Source organism: Schistocerca cancellata, chromosome 5 (assembly GCF_023864275.1).
Source record: "Schistocerca cancellata isolate TAMUIC-IGC-003103 chromosome 5, iqSchCanc2.1, whole genome shotgun sequence".
Lineage (NCBI taxonomy): Eukaryota > Metazoa > Arthropoda > Insecta > Orthoptera > Acrididae > Schistocerca > Schistocerca cancellata.
In genome coordinates, this window is record NC_064630.1 from 267,232,321 (window position 1) to 267,249,594 (window position 17,274).

General features: G+C 42.5%; 1 protein-coding gene across 1 annotated transcript in view; it reads right to left on the reverse strand.

Moving 5' to 3' along the window:
- LOC126188483 (sodium/potassium/calcium exchanger Nckx30C) overlaps positions 1 to 17,274 on the reverse strand; it is a 1,432,322-nt gene that overhangs the window by 1,017,785 nt on the left and 397,263 nt on the right. The window lies entirely within an intron of this gene.

Sequence of the window (17,274 nt, forward strand, 5' to 3'; positions counted from 1 at the left end):
TCAGGATCGACATGAAGAGGCCTCACGGGTGGCATAAAAGACAGCCGTCGCTCGGTTTGAAGCGCCATGTCACGGATTGCTTCTTAGCATAAGTTAATTTAAGTTAGCTTAAGTAATGTGTAAGTCTAGGGAGCGATGACCTCATCAGTTTGGTCCCTTAGGAATTCACACAGTTGCACAGTCGAAAATGGCAGTGGACATTGTGAGGAACAACAGGGTGGCATTCTTGACAACGATCGAGGCTGCTGCCACCCACTGGCTGTTACAGCCCTACTCCGAGGACACTGTGGGGCTGCATCCCAATAAACGTGATCTGACCACTTTGGAGTGTAGTGCGGCCGCAGTTTTTTCTCTGGTACATAAAGTGGAACCACTAAAGACCTTTCAAAATCAATCGACGAAATTTAAACACGATTTGAAACAGCGAAGGGTTTTTATGCTTTTCTAGTGTTTATGTTTCTTGCTCTCCTGTCACGTCATCACGGGGATCAGGGGGGGGGGGGGGAGGGAAGGGGGGGGAGGTTGTTACATTATTATATGGTTGAATGAAACGGCAAAGGGTTCCTCTAACTCCCCCATTTTGGCGACACAACACCCACTACGCCACCCACTCACCTTTGCTGTGCACTTTAAAAAATGCACCTGTTAGTCTCGATACCAATTTACTGTCGCGGCTGCTCTAGGTGCTGAAGCTAGACAAAGCACACATCAGCGATGTCAAAGAGGTTGCCTAGCGTTAGATCAACCGCGAGACCAAATTGGTGTTGAAGTTTCCGACAGGTACATTCTTAAAGTGCTCAGAAAAGATGCATGGTTGGCACCGAGTGTGTTGCCGAACTCAGGCGTCTTATGCGGATTGTTTGCCGTAAGATTCCAACGCTGGGTGTCGGACTTCCATCGCAGAGATGTAAAGAGAAGGGGTGAAATGAGAGTGGCGATCTTCCTGTCAAGTGACACGTCCATTGTGACGTTGGGCCGAATTTTGGGGAAATGATAATTTAGCCCCCCGTAATCACGCGACAGGAGAATGCGAAACACAAGCGCTGACAAAGCATAAACCACTTTGCTGCTTCGGACCACGTACAAATGTCGTCCAATGGTTTTGAACAGCCCCTAGACGTTCCATCCTTTATACCAGAGGAAAAGGGGGAGGTTTCATTGATGTCACTTCTGCCAGCCCCCGAGGGCGGGGTGTCAGAAATGACTTCAACGCTGCGTGATGCGGTTCTGATCTCCATCGCAGAGGCCGCGAAAGGAGTGAAATGTGCGTAAGAGTGTGTGTGACGACCTTTCCATCAAGCGACACGTCCACGGTGGCGTTGCGTAGAATTGTGGTGAAATTTGGTGCCAATGTGAGGTCATTAACCCGATTTAAAGCTCACATGACCTTCTGATCTGCGGCCTTTTCTTCTCATATGTCGCTGAGCCCAAGGGTGACGTCGTAGACCGCCACGCTTTCATAACATTACATAAGAAGTTTGTACGCATATTTGAGACAAATTTCAATCTATGCGTTGGAACTAGACAAGTATGGGGTTTCGAGAAAGTGATCCTTTGATTTTGTTGCATCATTCCACAGAAACGTCTTTTCACATATACAGTGAAATAACAATGCATCGTTATATCATCATATCCATTTCCTTCTTTGTTCTCGAAGTGTTTGTGTGGATCTACGTCAGGTCAATGAATATATGTCTTTATGACGCTAATGCTGTATTACAAATATATTTTATCATCAAATTTTCGAAACTAATGCGGTAGTCTGTGCTAAGTAAATTTTGCAGTTCACCGAGTGGCATTATTCCATCTGTACCGTGAAAATGTGGCTCTTATCTTCTTGCTATATATAACTTAATGTTCCTCTGTATATACCTAAGGAGAAGGTGGGTTAGTGATTTTTCAGATCGGGCATTTACAGCAGTTACATCAGACAAAAGTGTGCTAATGCAGCAAATACCAACAAACGGAGCTCACTAGGCAGAATCAGACTGAGTTGATCTACAGAGAAGTATATAGTGACTTCTAAGGCGCATGAGTTAATATAATCTTACTTTTAAAAAATTGATAGTTTCGAAACATCGAAATCAGGAACATATATTATTTATGTTCATATATTTTTATCCTGCGTTGTAATAATGATTAAATTTGGAGTACCAAATAATAGTCCTTTCAACGAAGGAGAATTAGTCGAAAAATTCGAGTAATCGCAAATTTTTGTACAGTGGGAGGGGGGAGGGGGAAGGTAATGAATAACATATTAAAAATCCTGACCGATAGTTTTGGGGCGATGGGTAGGGGAGGAGGTGTTTAAGTATCCCTTTTACATGTTTTTCTTCACTATCTTGAAAACCGCCGCTTCTTACGAAAATGTTCCCCTGCAAAAAATTAAACTAAATTAAATTTCATACAAAAAATTTTCAACTATTTTTTTCTCTAGGACTAATAGTTCCCGAGTTGCAGTAGACAGAAAAATTGCGAATAATGAAGAAATTGTGTTTTAATGAAAGAAAGTAATGGATACTGTCAAATAACATGAGTTAAGAACCAATACTAAGTATATGCACCAGAGAGACAACCACAGCAACAACGGGAGTAGAAACGTGTTAAGGTGTAAACTCTGTTGAGAGGGGGGGGGGTTGTTTAAAGAGGATGAAAACGTGGGGAGGGTGGGTGGAGGTTAGAAGCGTGAGGGAAGGTATGTCGCCAGATTGTAGTCATGCACTTCCCTCTTTCATATGGCTATAACATAAAGAGCGAGCAGGCAACGCTATAAGGGAAACAAATACAAATTACTAATAATACTACCTCTCGAAACGTATGTGGCCAGAATCTCTGCACACTGTTCCACAGTGCCAGAGGACAAATTCTGTACGTCAGCTGCAGTTTTCTTCCGGGAAACGCAACTTTCTTCAACACGAGAACTGCTCGCTTTTCAGTTTACAGACATACTACACTTCCCAAGCATTTGCTGTCCAGCTCTCAGTTAAGAGTCCGCAGCTCTCGCTGTAGCATTCGCGCTTCCCGAGCACGGGGCCCAGGGTTCGATTCCCGAGGGGGGGGGGGGTTATGGATTTTAGCTGCCTCGAGATGACTGGGTGTTGTTGTGTCATCATCATCATTCATCGCCATTACGGTCAGAGGGCGGCAATGGCAAACCACCTCCGCTAGGATGTTGCCTAGTACGGCGGTGCAGGTCTCCCACATCGTCCCCTACGCTCTGTCGAAGAGTATGGGACTTCATCATCATCATCTGTGATGAGAGCAGACAAATTATCTTCACTGATATTGTGTTTATGTAGTGGTGCTATTTTCTGTTAATTAAGTATTTATTTGCCGTTGTTCAATGTGCTATTATATAAAAAAAACTCAACAGCTGAAGCTGTCAACTGTCTACGACATTGAAGAGTCTGCCCCACGTGTAACACGCTGCCACTATGTTTTTAACAATGTCACTTTCTTTGTCTCCACTATCAAAGGTTGGAATACGTTTCGCAGCCTAAGGGTATCAAGTGTATCATCTCAGCCTCATATCTCCCAACATCTGAGGAGGCCCAAAAGCCCAAATTGGCTCCTTCTGTTATAGTAGGTCAGTTAGGTGTTGCGGAACTTCAGATTCTTCAACGAGTGTCAAGCAATGTATTACAGCAGATTACGGTCCTAGATTTAAACATGGTCAGTAGTATTCCACCAGTCACACTGGCACCCATCTTGCAAGATGTACTGTGGTTGTGTGGTAAGTGTCTCCGCTCTGTGCATCACACTCTATAAGTGCAAACAGTCAGGAAGAAAGGTACATTGGTTTGACTTCCCGTCGACATCGAGGTCATTAGAGACGGAACACAAGCTCGTATTGTCTCGAGGATGGGGAAGTAAATAGGCCGTGCCCTTTCAAAGGAATTATCCCAACATTTGCCTGGAGAGATTTGGGGAAATCACGGAAAACCTAAATCTGGGCGGTCGGACGCGGATCTGAACTGTCGTCCACCCGAATGCGAGTCCAGTGTGCTAACCACTTAGCCAACTCACTCGGTGAGCCCGCCATTCCTGAACTGAAGAAATTTATACAGTCTACCGTTCACACAATTAGTGATGAGAAAAGTGCAATAACTTTCTCGTTATTCATTACTTCCTCACCAAATGACTACAAGGTTACACGCCTTTGCAAGATGCTGTCAACGACAGACATCAGCAAGAGGCCACATTTACCAGTCCTAGCCCTTACCCACAAACACTACATAGATCTTGTCAAAATCACACTTACAAATTAAGCACATCTAAGCCATCGTTGACAGGAACGTATTTTACATAAAACTCATTTAACCCCTGCAAATAAGTAGTCACTTAATAGGCTGAAAATAGCTCCACTATATAAAAACTAGCTCTTTGAAGCTATTTTGCCTACATAAATAAGACAACTGGATAGTCCATCTGTACACTGAAAACCAAGTGACGCTCATATTGCAGGAAGACACATTTTCAGAAGAACGCTACAGCTCCCGTAGAGGACGACTGAGAATCAGTTTTCCCTGTAGCAGTCTAGAACACTGTGCAGATCGAGCGAGGAGGCACGGTGGTTGGCGCACTGGACTCGCATTCGGGAGGGTGTCGGTTCAAACCCGCATTCGGCCACCCTGATTTAAGTTTTCCTGATTTCCCTAAATCGCTTCAGGCAAGTGCCGGGATGGTTCCTTTGGAATGGCATGACTGGCTACCTTCCCCGTCCTTTCCTAATCCGATGGGACCGATGACCTCGCACTTTGGTCCCCTCCCCCAAATCAACCAACCAACCAATTGTGCAGAGATTTACGTAAGGTCCGTCCACATGCTTTGCTTGCATTTGAAACATCTCTCTCCCCCCCCCCCTCCCCCTCCCGTTGACCTCTGTTGTGTATGCACACTGCGTCGCCAGTGATTCATAAGGCGGGCATTGGAAGACTCAGTATGACTTCATGAAACATCCTGTAGTTGCTTTTCGATGTAAGGCGGTGGAGAGAATGTGGAGTTGCTTACTCGCTTCTCATTTTACAAATCTATGAAGGAGGGAAGTGCGCGACCACAATCAGGCTATCTACCTTCCCTCACTCCTAACATCCAGCCCCGCTTCGCCACCCTGTTACACTCCTAGAACGTTAAGTATTCTTTAACATGATTCTACTGCACCTACATGTGGTACATATAATATTTGTCCTTAACCCACTTCATTTAACAATAAATATAAGTTTTATACCTTAAAACCGCAATCTTTAATAATCTGCGATATTTCCATCCCCCTCAACGAGGAGACGTGAACTACACGAGAAAAGTAATAGGAACTTCTTTGTGGGAAATGTGTGGTCGTTTAATTTTGACTGGGAAACATTTTCGCTAGGCAACGATTTTTAGTATGTTGTTCATGACACTCGCTCATACCACTATAGAAAAATTGAGGATTACACGAATTTTTTCCCCAGTCAACATTTTTTGGTCTTGAGTGACTGGGATAAAGTAAGTTACAGTTATTTGGGGATTCTAATGTGTGTCACTTGTAAGCTTATACTTAAACAATTAAGAATTACAGCGTCTGTCACATAAGAGTCTTAACTCTCTCGTGTTACATTTTTAACTGAAGTTAATCACAGCTTGAAAATGTTGCACGCAAATAAGGAAAAGGACAATATATATCCGGTGCACTCAGTTGGTCTGACTGTGGATATGAAAATAGCTAGAGACACTCTAAAATGTTTAGGAGCTGTACTCAAGAAAATTAACATATTTTTCTTTTTTACATATTACTCTTTTCCCATCGTAATGTAAACTATGATTCTTATTTACAGATGATGTAACGAACTACCAATATTTCATGTAGTCATTCTGCTAGACCGTCGCACACAGTCGGCTGAAAGTCTTTAGTTTCTCGGAAGGTTAAAATATGTATATGACACCTTACCGATTCCAATTTTTGTATTATTTTTTAATGATATAAGGAGTCAGTAGCAGTAGCCTGCAGATTCAGGAAATTACAACGCCACAATAATTAATTGACAACCCCTTATGAAACGACTGTCGTTGATGGAGATGTAAAACATTCTTAGAAGTAGTGTCAGTTCACAGCAAAAATGGTTCAAATGGTTCTGAGCACTATGGGACTTAACATCTGTGGTCATCAGTCCCCTAGAACTTAGAACTACTTAAACCTAACTAACCTAAGGACATCACACACATCCATGCCCAAGGCAGGATCCGAACCTGCGACCGTAGCAGTCGCGCGGTTCCGGACTGAGCGCCTGAACCGCTAGACGACCGCGGCCGGCCAATTCACAGCAATGGAAGAAAAGTTGTATACTGAAACTTGGGGACAAGACTAGGTGTATTCAATTCCAGTCCCCGAAAAGCCTCTGAATAATAGATCGGGGAGATAAGAGGGTAGAAGGGTGGCACATGAGCGACTAGTACCTTTCTTTCTAACCATTTGGTGGTCTTTCAGCTGATTTTATAACGTCTTACACCTCTTCGTATAGTGCGTCAATCCCCACATCTTCGCTAACTACACTCATAACTTTCAGTAATAAGTACCGGGTGATCAAAAAGTCAGTATAAAGTTGAATATTTAATAAACCACGGAATAATGTAGATAGAAAGGTAAAAATTGACACACATGCTTGGAATGACATGGGGTTTTATTAGAAGGAAAAAAAAAAACGACGTTCACAAAATATCCGACAGATGGCGCTGGACAGCAAAACGTCAGTGACTGCACATGACAATCGTGTATAAAAGGAGCTGCAATGAGAGAGAGAATCAGCTGCGCCAGCAGTCGCAGCATGTTGACGTTACCTGAAAAGGCGCTTTTAGTGAATCTGTATTATCAGAATGGGGAATGTGCTAGTTCAGCGCTACGATCCTATAGCCTAAGGAAGGGGATTCGAACTGGTAAAGGTCCGTTGACAAATGCAGCTGTGGCGAGAATGATTTCGAAGTTCGAAGCGACGGGTTGTTTAGACGATAGACCCCGTAGTGGCCGACCGAGCACAAGGCGTAATGCTGCTCAGACAGTTCAGGAAGAAAGGGAGACTGCAGCGGGTTCGTCTATGCACGGGGAAGTCAGCGCTCGTGCAGTCGCACGTCGCACCGGCATTCCATACACTACTGTTTGTTTGGCACTTAGGCGTACCCACCGATGCTACCCGTGCGAAATCCATCGACATCATGAACAGTTACCTGGCTACCTGGCGATTTAGTGAAGTGGAGGGCATTTGCGGTGTGGGCGTTTCAAAAGATGGCGGAAGATGACGATTGGTTCAGTAACGTGTTGTGGACCGACGACGCTCATTTCACGCTCCGAGGGCCTGTCAACGCCCACAACTGCAGAATTTGGGCTACCGAAAATCCTAGAACTGTTGTGGAAATTCCATTGCAAGGCGAGAAAGTCACGGTATGGGCTGGATTTACCACATCTACAGTTATCGGGCTTTTTTTCTTCGAGGAAATGCGTGATTCTGGTTTTGTGTAACTGCTACCGTGACGGTTGAGAGGTACGCCGATATGTTACAGAATCGCATCATCCCCAGGCTGGCTGATAAACACCTGCTGGAACGTACGATGTTTATGCAGGATGGCGCTCCAACCCATATTGCTAGAAGCGTGAAAGATATCTTCCGCGCGTCGTTTGGTGATGATCGTGTGCTCAGCCGCCACTTTCGTCATGCTTGGCCTCCCAGGTCCCCAGACCTCAGTCCGTGCGATTATTGGCTTTGGGGTTACCTGAAGTTGCAAGTATATCGTGATCGAAAGACATCTCTAGGGATGCTGAAAGGCAACATGCGACGCTAATGCCTCACCATAACTCCGGACGTGCTTTACAGTGCTGTTCACAACATTATTCCTCGACTACGGCTATTGTTGAGGAATTCTGGTGGACATATTGAGCATTTCCTGTAAAGAACTTCATCTTTGCTTTGTCTTACTTTATTATGCTAATTATTGCTATTCTGATCAGATGAAGCGCCATCTGTCGGACATTTTTTGAACTTTTGTATTTTTTTGCTTTTAATAAAACCCCATGTCATTGCAAAAATGGTTCAAATGGCTCTGAGCACTATGCGACTTAACTTCTGAGGTCATCAGTCGCCTAGAACTTAGAACTAATTAAACCTAACTAACCTAAGGACATCACACACATCCATGCCCGAGGCAGGATTCGAACCTGCGACCGTAGCGGTCACGCGGTTCCAGACTGAAGCACCTTTAACCGCACGGCCACACCGGCCGGCCATGTCATTGCAAGCATGTGTGTACCTCTCTATCTACATTATTCCGTGATTTATTCAGTTTTCAAATTTATACTGACTTTTTGATCACCCGGTATTATGCATCCTTATACAATGAGATGGTAAAAGCCATGGGATACCTGCTGGTATCGCGTTAGACCCAGTTTTTCCCGGTCTAATGCAGCAACTCCAATTGGCATGGATCCAACAAGTCGTTGGTAGTCCCCTGCAGAAATATGGACCCATACTGTCTCTACAGCCGCCCGCGATAGCGGTAGTGTTGCTGGTGAAGGATTTTGTGCACGGACTGACCTCTCGATTATTTCCCATAAATGTTCGATGGGATTAATCTTGGGCGATCTGGATGGCAAATCATTCGTTCGAACTGTCCATTTTATTATTCAAATCAGTCGCGAACAATTGTGGACCGATGACATGACCCATTGTCATCCCTAAATATTGCATCGTTGATGGCAACATGAAGCCAATGAACGGCTTCAGCTGATCTCCAAGTAGCCAAACCTAACTATTTCTAGTCAATGATCGGTTCAGACCGTTTCATGTAAAAACAGACCACATCATAATGGAGCCACCGCCAGCTTGCTTAGTGCCTTGTTGACAACTTGGTTCCATGGCTTCATGAGATCTGTGCTACACTTTAAACCTACCATCAGTTCTTACCAACTGAAACCAGGATTCATCTGTCCAGGTCACGCTTTTCCATCGTTTAGCGCCCAACCGATATGGTCACGAGCCCAGGAGAGGCGCTGCAGGCGATGGCGTGCTGCTAGCAATGGCACTCGCGTTGGTCGTCCGCTTCCATAGCCCATTAACGGCAAATTTTGTTGCACTGTCCTAACGGTACGTTCGTCGTATGTGCCATATTGATTTCTGCGGTTACTTCACCCTGTGTTGCCTGTCTGTTAGCAATGACGACTCTACGCAAACGTCGCTGCTCTCCACCTGCCATTAGACGATTAAAGAGAATTATCTCGTCGTGAGGCCATAATCACGTCGTAACCCCCTTCACGTGAATCAGCTGAGTACAAATGACAGCTCCGCGCATGAGCTACCCTTTTATACCTCGAGCATGCGATTTTACCGCCATCTCTGTATGTGAATATCGCTATCCCCTTACTTTCGTCACCTCAGTGTAAACTGCTTGCACCGACTGCTGCCGTTATCCTTTGATTATTGATACCAGCTGTTGGCACGGGGCATCCCAGGCTCAATTACCAGTGATCATCTTGGATACTTCTGTAGTTGAAAGCTCCACTCACCATCGCGAGGCAAACTAGCGGTTGATTAATACATCAAGTAATGAAATAGATTTGCAAACTGCTGGACTGACACCAAATCTAAAGGCTTGCACGGGAGACTCACAATATTAATTTAATTATTAACCTTTTACCAGCGGCTTCACCAGCGCTTGCGTATGTTGCATTCACAGTACTTCACACACATATATCTGATTCTCCGCTGTTTTACACCATAAGACCCTAAGAGGTTGTTAAATTTATCTGTGGTATACAGCTATGTGGCATAATCTGTGATCCCCAAACTCGCTGGTAGAAGTGTTGGCTTATTCTCGCGGTGTGCTTGAGGGCTCGAAATTGTGGTGTGCAACAAGGCGGTGGGTGAGAAACAGCGTGCTGTAATCGAATTTCGCGTTCGCAGATTTCATCCACATATGGGGTACACGATGTTCAGTGTGACAATGCCAGCCCACACAAGAGCGTCGCGACATCTGCAGCGTTCCTACGCCTTGGGTTCACTGACATCGACCTTCTTCCATATAGACCCGAACTGACCCAAACCGATTCCCATCTGAATAGCAATTTCGAGACTTTCCCTTTGATAGTGGTTAAACGGTGCAAGCAGAGGTGACATTGTGGCTCGGTCAACAAAGGCGAACATTCTGTAGTGACGGTGTGAACAAACTGAACAAAGTTTCTTTCGTTCGGGGAAATGTGTCCGTCCCCAGGGTGACTATGGCTGGCTCTGAGCACTATGCGACTTAACTTCGGAGGTCATCAGTCGCCTAGAACTTAGAACTAATTAAACCTAACTAACCTAAGGACAGCACACACATCCATGCCCGAGGTAGGATTCGAACCTGCGACCGTAGCGGTCGCTCGGCTCCAGACTGCAGCGCCTAGAACCGCACGGCCACCACGGCCGACCAGGGTGACTATGTTGTGAACCAAATTGTAGATATGAGGAATAAAGATTCAGAATTGTTTTGTTTTATTTGAAAATGTTTCCGAGTTTTCACATAAAAAATTCGGAGGCATTACTTCCGAGCACGTTCTCATAATAGACAAATCGCGCTTTGCACTTTCAAAAGTAAGTACTCCCAGTCAGGTAGATACAGGACATAAATACCAGATCGTTTTCAAACATTTTTATGTCGCCCCCTCTAATCCGCATCTCCACACCTTGATATAGCGAGGAACGTTACTCTCGCAATATTTTTGTACATGTAACTAACAAATGTCGTTGAAACTGCTCCAAGTGATCCTGAGCTGAGCTTAAGTGTCACATCCTCTACATTTCCACCCCTATGGGAGACTCTCTACATCTACATCTACATGACTACTCTGCAATTCACATTTAAGTGCTTGGCAGAGGGTTCATCGAACCACAATCATACTATCTCTCTACCATTCTACTCCCGAACACCGCGCGGGAAAAACGAACACCTAAACCTTTCTGTTCGAGCTCTGATTTCTCTTATTTTATTTTGATGATCATTCCTACCTATGTAGGTTGGGCTCAACAAAATATTTTCGCATTCGGAAGAGAAAGTTGGTGACTGAAATTTCGTAAATAGATCTCGCCGCGACGAAAAACGTCTTTGCTTTAATGACTTCCATCCCAACTCGCGTATCATGTCTGCCACACTCTCTCTCCTATTACGTGATAATACAAAACGAGCTGCCCTTTTTTGCACCCTTTCGATGTCCTCCGTCAATCCCACCTGGTAAGGATCCCACACCGCGCAGCAATATTCTAACAGAGGACGAACGAGTGTAGTGTAAGCTGTCTCTTTAGTGGACATGTTGCATCTTCTAAGTGTCCTGCCAATGAAACACAGCCTTTGGCTCGCCTTCCCCACAATATTATCTATGTGGGTTTTCCAACTGAAGTTGTTCGTAATTTTAACACCCAGGTACTTAGTTGAATTGACAGCCTTGAAAATTGTACTATTTATCAAGTAATCGAATTCCAACGGATTTCTTTTGGAACTCATGTGGATCACCTCACTCTTTTCGTTATTTAGCGTCAACTGCTACCTGCCACACCATACAGCAATCTTTTCTAAATCGCTTTGCAACTGATACTGGTCTTCGGTTGACCTTACTAGACGGTAAATTACAGCATCTCAGTGTTTATGACGCCAAATCTTCTGAGTCATGTATCGTACAATGATAAAATTTAGCAGGTACATAAATTCTTACCTGTTGATATTGTGTTGTATTTACGAGCGTCCAGCATGTGCTGTGTACGGTGTGCTGTGCTGGCAAAGTTTGGCAATATCGGTGTACATATACAGGGTGTTACAAAAAGGTACGGCCACCCTTTAGGAAACATTCCTCACACACAAAGAAAGAAAATATGTTACGTGGACATGTGTCCGGAAACGTTTACTTTCCATGTTAGAGCTCATTTTATTACTTCTCTTCAAATCACATTAATCATGGAATGGAAACACACAGCAACAGAACGTATCAGCGTGACTTCAAACACTTTGTTACAGGAAATGTTCAAAATGTCCTCCGTTAGCGAGCATACATGCATCCACCCTCCGTCGCACGGAATCCCTGATGCGCTGATGCAGCCCTGGAGAATGGCGTATTGTATCACAGCCGTCCACAATACGAGCACGAAGAGTCTCTACATTTGGTACCAGGGTTGCGTAGACAAGAGCTTTCAAATGCCCCCATAAATGAAAGTCAAGAGGGTTGAGGTCAGGAGAGCGTGGAGGCCACGGAATTGGTCCGCCTCTACCAAACCATCGGTCACCGAATCTGTTGTTGAGAAGCGTACGAACACTTCGACTGAAATGTGCAGGAGCTCCATCGTGCATGAACCACATGTTGTGTCGTACTTATAAAGGCACATGTTCTAGCAGCACAGGTAGAGTATCCCGTATGAAATCATGATAATGTGCTCCATTGAGCGTAGGTGGAAGAACATGGGGCCCAATCTAGACATCACCAACAATGCCTGCCCAAACGTTCACAGAACATCTTTGTTGATGACGTGATTGCACAATTGCGTGCGGATTCTCGTCAGCCCACACATGTTGATTGTGAAAATTTACAATTTGATCACGTTGGAATGAAGCCTCATCCGTAAAGAGAACATTTGCAACGAAATGAGGATTGACACATTGTTGAATGAACCATTAGCAGAAGTGTACCCGTGGAGGCCAATCAGCTGCTGATAGTGCGTGCACACGCTGAACATGGTACGGAAACAACTGGTTCCGTAGCACTCTCCATACAGTGACGTGGTCAACGTTACCTTGTACAGCAGCAACTTCTGTGACGCTGACATTAGGGTTATCGTCAACTGCACGAAGAATTGCCTCGTCCATTGCAGGTGTCCTCGTCGTTCTAGGTCTTCCCCAGTCGCGAGTCATACGCTGGAATGTTCCGTGCTCCCTAAGACGCCGATCAATTGCTTAGAACGTCTTCCTGTCGGGACACCTTCGTTCTGGAAATCTGTCTCGATACAAAAGTACCGCGCCACGGCTATTGCCCCTTGCTAATCCATACATCAAATGGGCATCTGCCAACTCCGCATTTGTAAACATTGCACTGACTGCAAAACCACGTTCGTGATTAACCTGTAGATGCTACGTACTGATGTGCTTGATGCTAGTACTGTAGAGCAATGAGTTGCATGTCAACACAAGCACCGAAGTCAACATTACCTTCCTTCAATTGGGCCAACTGACGGTGAATCGAGGAAGTACAGTACATACTGACGAAACTAAAATGAGCTCTAACATGGACACATGTCCACATAACATCTTTTCTTTATTTGTGTGTGAGGAATGTTCCCTGAAGGTTTGGCCGTACCTATTTGTAACGCCCTGTATTCATGTCCTGCGAAAAGTGAGTGATGTGTGACCAACTGTCAGTCACACTGGCTAATAACGCAATGGAAACTAATAACAAAGCCGTCCATAGTGTCGCAAGCCAGCACTCAGAATTTGAAATAGTTTTGTAACCTCCTGTGCACTATGAGCCTGAAAAGGTTCGTAAACAGATTTATGGAATAAACAATATTTCAAAAAAGTGACTGGCTGCAATTTTTACATTGAGTAAACAGCCACAGTTTATTAAACATCCTTAATGGATCAGCTTAATAAATACTTTGTTCCTTGCCGATGATCTAATAATTATTGAGAAGACAGAAAATGATATCTAGTTTGCAGTTCACTGAATTTGTAATAATTAATATCTAAAAGTGTTCAGCAAAGAAACTGATGGTGATCAGTGGGAAGTCTCCAGTTCTCTCTAAAATAGTACTAGATGAAAAGCCACTTCTTAGGGTGCCATAGTAGCTATGGATATGAAAACGATAACGCTAACAAGTTTCAAATGTGACACAATACTGAACATTGGCTGAGAAGACAAAGGGTACAAAAAATGTTACAAAATAATAGGTACCCCTTTTCTAATAGATGAAACAGAATTAACTAATAAATGCGAGAGAGGAGACCGTCTGCTGAAGTGAAACTTTTAAGGAAAGTTAGAGGAAGTACCCTCAGATAACAAGTACAAGCAATATTGCAATAGAAGAACTTTATATACATTGTATAAATAACAAAAGTAGAGCAAGCATGTGTAAAATGAAAACAAAATATCAACAGAATGCGGGAAGAGAGATTAGTCAAATGAGCATCTGTTATAAATCGTTACGAAAGAAAATGTAAGACGACCAAGAACAGATGGCATCAGTGATGTAAGTCTGTTCCAAGAAAAAGAAGAAAAAAAGAAGAAGCAGAAGAAGAAGAAAGTAAGCAATGCCACCAGCCTTAATCCATGAGAATTATTCTTGCTGAAAATATAATTTGTGAGTGGGTAATAAGCCCTATGAATATGACTCGACATTTAACTGCTCCTGCCTTGTAGGATCTCACCTGTTAAAATGATTCCTTCTTCTCCTTCTGTTTTGGTTCCTACAGCTCCTTCTCCTCCTCATTGTCTTCATAACTATCAACAGTAGCAGGAGGAATTTGAGACACACTGCAGAATAAAGGTCTTCTCCAGGACACTCCATGCGTTATGGTCTTCTGCTACGTGAATCCATTATCCTCTTGCATGTTTTAGATTGATCTTTCCATTAAGTCGCAGTCTTGATCTTTTCCTATATCATGGAATGCAGCAGGCAACTTCCTTCGACCATTTATCATCCAGTCCCCTTGCAACATGTCCTGCACACTTCCATTTAATTTTCCTGTCATTATAACGGCTTTCACTCCAGTCGGCTCCTCCACCCATTTGTTTATTTTCATGTGTCTATTAAGAGTTTTCAGCTTGCATATCTCCAGTCCACGCTGCACCACACTCATTGACTCATGACTCAGTTTTTAAATGGTTTCCTCCATGAAAGTCAACTCACTGTCATAGATTGTAACACTCATTGATCCTAAAATTTACATTTCACATACATCGGAAATCTACTTTCGAAAACTCTGTATACTTTCCAAAAGCACTCCAGGCGATTTTTGTTCTTCTGTTTCTCCTTTGGTGTCTATCAAGCCGTCGTCTCTAATAGTCCTACACAGAAAAAATTCATTTTTAATTTTTAATATTTTCTTTTACATGGTTGATTACATGCTATTCTAGTTTTCTTCTAATGAACTTGAGACTTCCTTACAAATTTTTTATATTTATTTCTACTGTTAGCTGTTGATTTTTATCTGCTCTACAAGCAAAGCATACAGTACAATGGCGTCACCAAAACGAAGTATTTCCAAGTATGTCCTGTGAATAGATAACCATTGTTTTTCTTCATAATTAAAGGATCTGCAAACTTGATGTAGAGCTTCTGAGAATAGTTTCCGTATTTTTTATGTTGTTGATACTCATACCTTACTCCTCTATAGTTCCTCTCTCTTATCTGATGAAGGCTAATGGGAGCTGTTGTACTGATTTTCATTTCCTTCAGTGTAGTAACATGGGATATAACGAAGTTTAAAATGTCTTAAAATACATTAACTCCACACTTATTGTTAGATTCAGGACTTGCAAATGCCCCATTGAGCTGCATCCACTTCTGAAGTAATCTTGTTTCATTGCTTGACTAAAACAATTTCTTTCTCTGTGCGGTTGGTGATAATATTAGCAAATATCTTGAAGATTAAGAAGACTGATGCTTCTTTAATTTATAAATTGTATGTGTCTTTTCTTGTGAAGTAGAAGGATTATCGCATTATCCAATTTCGTGGAATTGCCTTACCACACAAATATTTTATAAATAATTTTGCAGCTTCCAAGTGTACAACTCTTCTCCCAGTTTCAATAATTGCTACGAATCGCCATCATCTCTTGCTGCCTTTCCTTTATTCATATTTCAGATGGCTTTATATACCTCACCCGGAATTACTTCCCGATTTTTATTACTTGCTTCACTGGTACTATTACAGAAGTAATGGTGATATTTTCTCAAGAGACACCACTTAAAGAGAAAATATTTCCAGTAACATATTGAACTGTAGCTCACACCTAAAATATATATAAAAATTCTATTGGCAGAGATCGAAAACATAAGAAATGAAAGATTATTAGAGTGTATATAACTGCAGAGAAATCTATTTCAGCATTGTCGGTTGTAATGAATAAAGTAATGTAAGAATATTCTCCAATGTAAATTAGGAAACTGTGCTTGGTCGAAACTGTGAAGTCATCTGTGAAGAAAAAGAGAGGCGACTTTGTGAAAGGTGAAAGTACTGCTGGCCTAAAATTATAATGCTAAAAATACGAGTTATTACACTGAAAGTGACATACGTTACGATAAACGATGTCAGTGTACGAACAAAGTGATACCACGCTTTTCAGTATATTCGTAATTTTAGAAAACCTGCTATTTCAGGATTTGTCCTCAAGTTACTTAAGGCGGTGAATAATTGGGTGCAGACCCTTCAAGATATCCCATTGTTGTTGCTGCAATCATAAAAGTGTTAATAGTACAACATGGTGCCGATACAGTGCTAAACTCATCGACACTGGAGGTGTATATGAATTTAAATGTGATATGCTAGCCGAAGGGGAAACGTCTACTTTCTTGCTTTATGCTTAAAGTGGAGGCCAATCTGTAGGACTATCAGATCCTTTAATAAATGCAATAATTTTGGAAATCAACCTTACTTTCTCATAGTAGTAACATGTATTTAAATTCCTGTTGTGATCTTCGTATTATCACTATACTGTCTTCTTCCAGTAAAGTGCACAGTTGAGTTAGTGCCGCTGTATCAGAAATTTTAAATTTTGCGTCCATGGCTGCATTAAATATTAACTAGCAGGAATATAATATACTAGTACACGTTGTCCAAGTAAGCATTTTATACCGTAACTGTCGTTATAGTTCTTAGCAACAATACGAGCAGCTTCACTGAAATAGAAGAGGGCATCTCGAAAACACCAAGGTACAAGACATGAAATAGAAAATTCAAGTAAGCTTTACTAGTAGTCACACGCTCTTCCAATGAAATTTTTAAATTACTGCTCTTCCAGAATTCATATACTTTTCATTATCATTCTGTGACTCTAACTACTTTTCTTCTAGATCATAATAAACATACTTTTAGTACTACAGCTATACGATACATTATGTACACAATTATGCTACCATTAAAGTGTTTTGTTTTATGAGAAATATTGTGCTTTTAAAATGAACAGTTTTTCACTATCTGTAGGTTTCTAGGAATTATGCTATGAATTTTACACTATGTCATAACTACCTTCTTAATATGTAAACTACGCCTGCTAATAATGTCAGTAACTCTGTG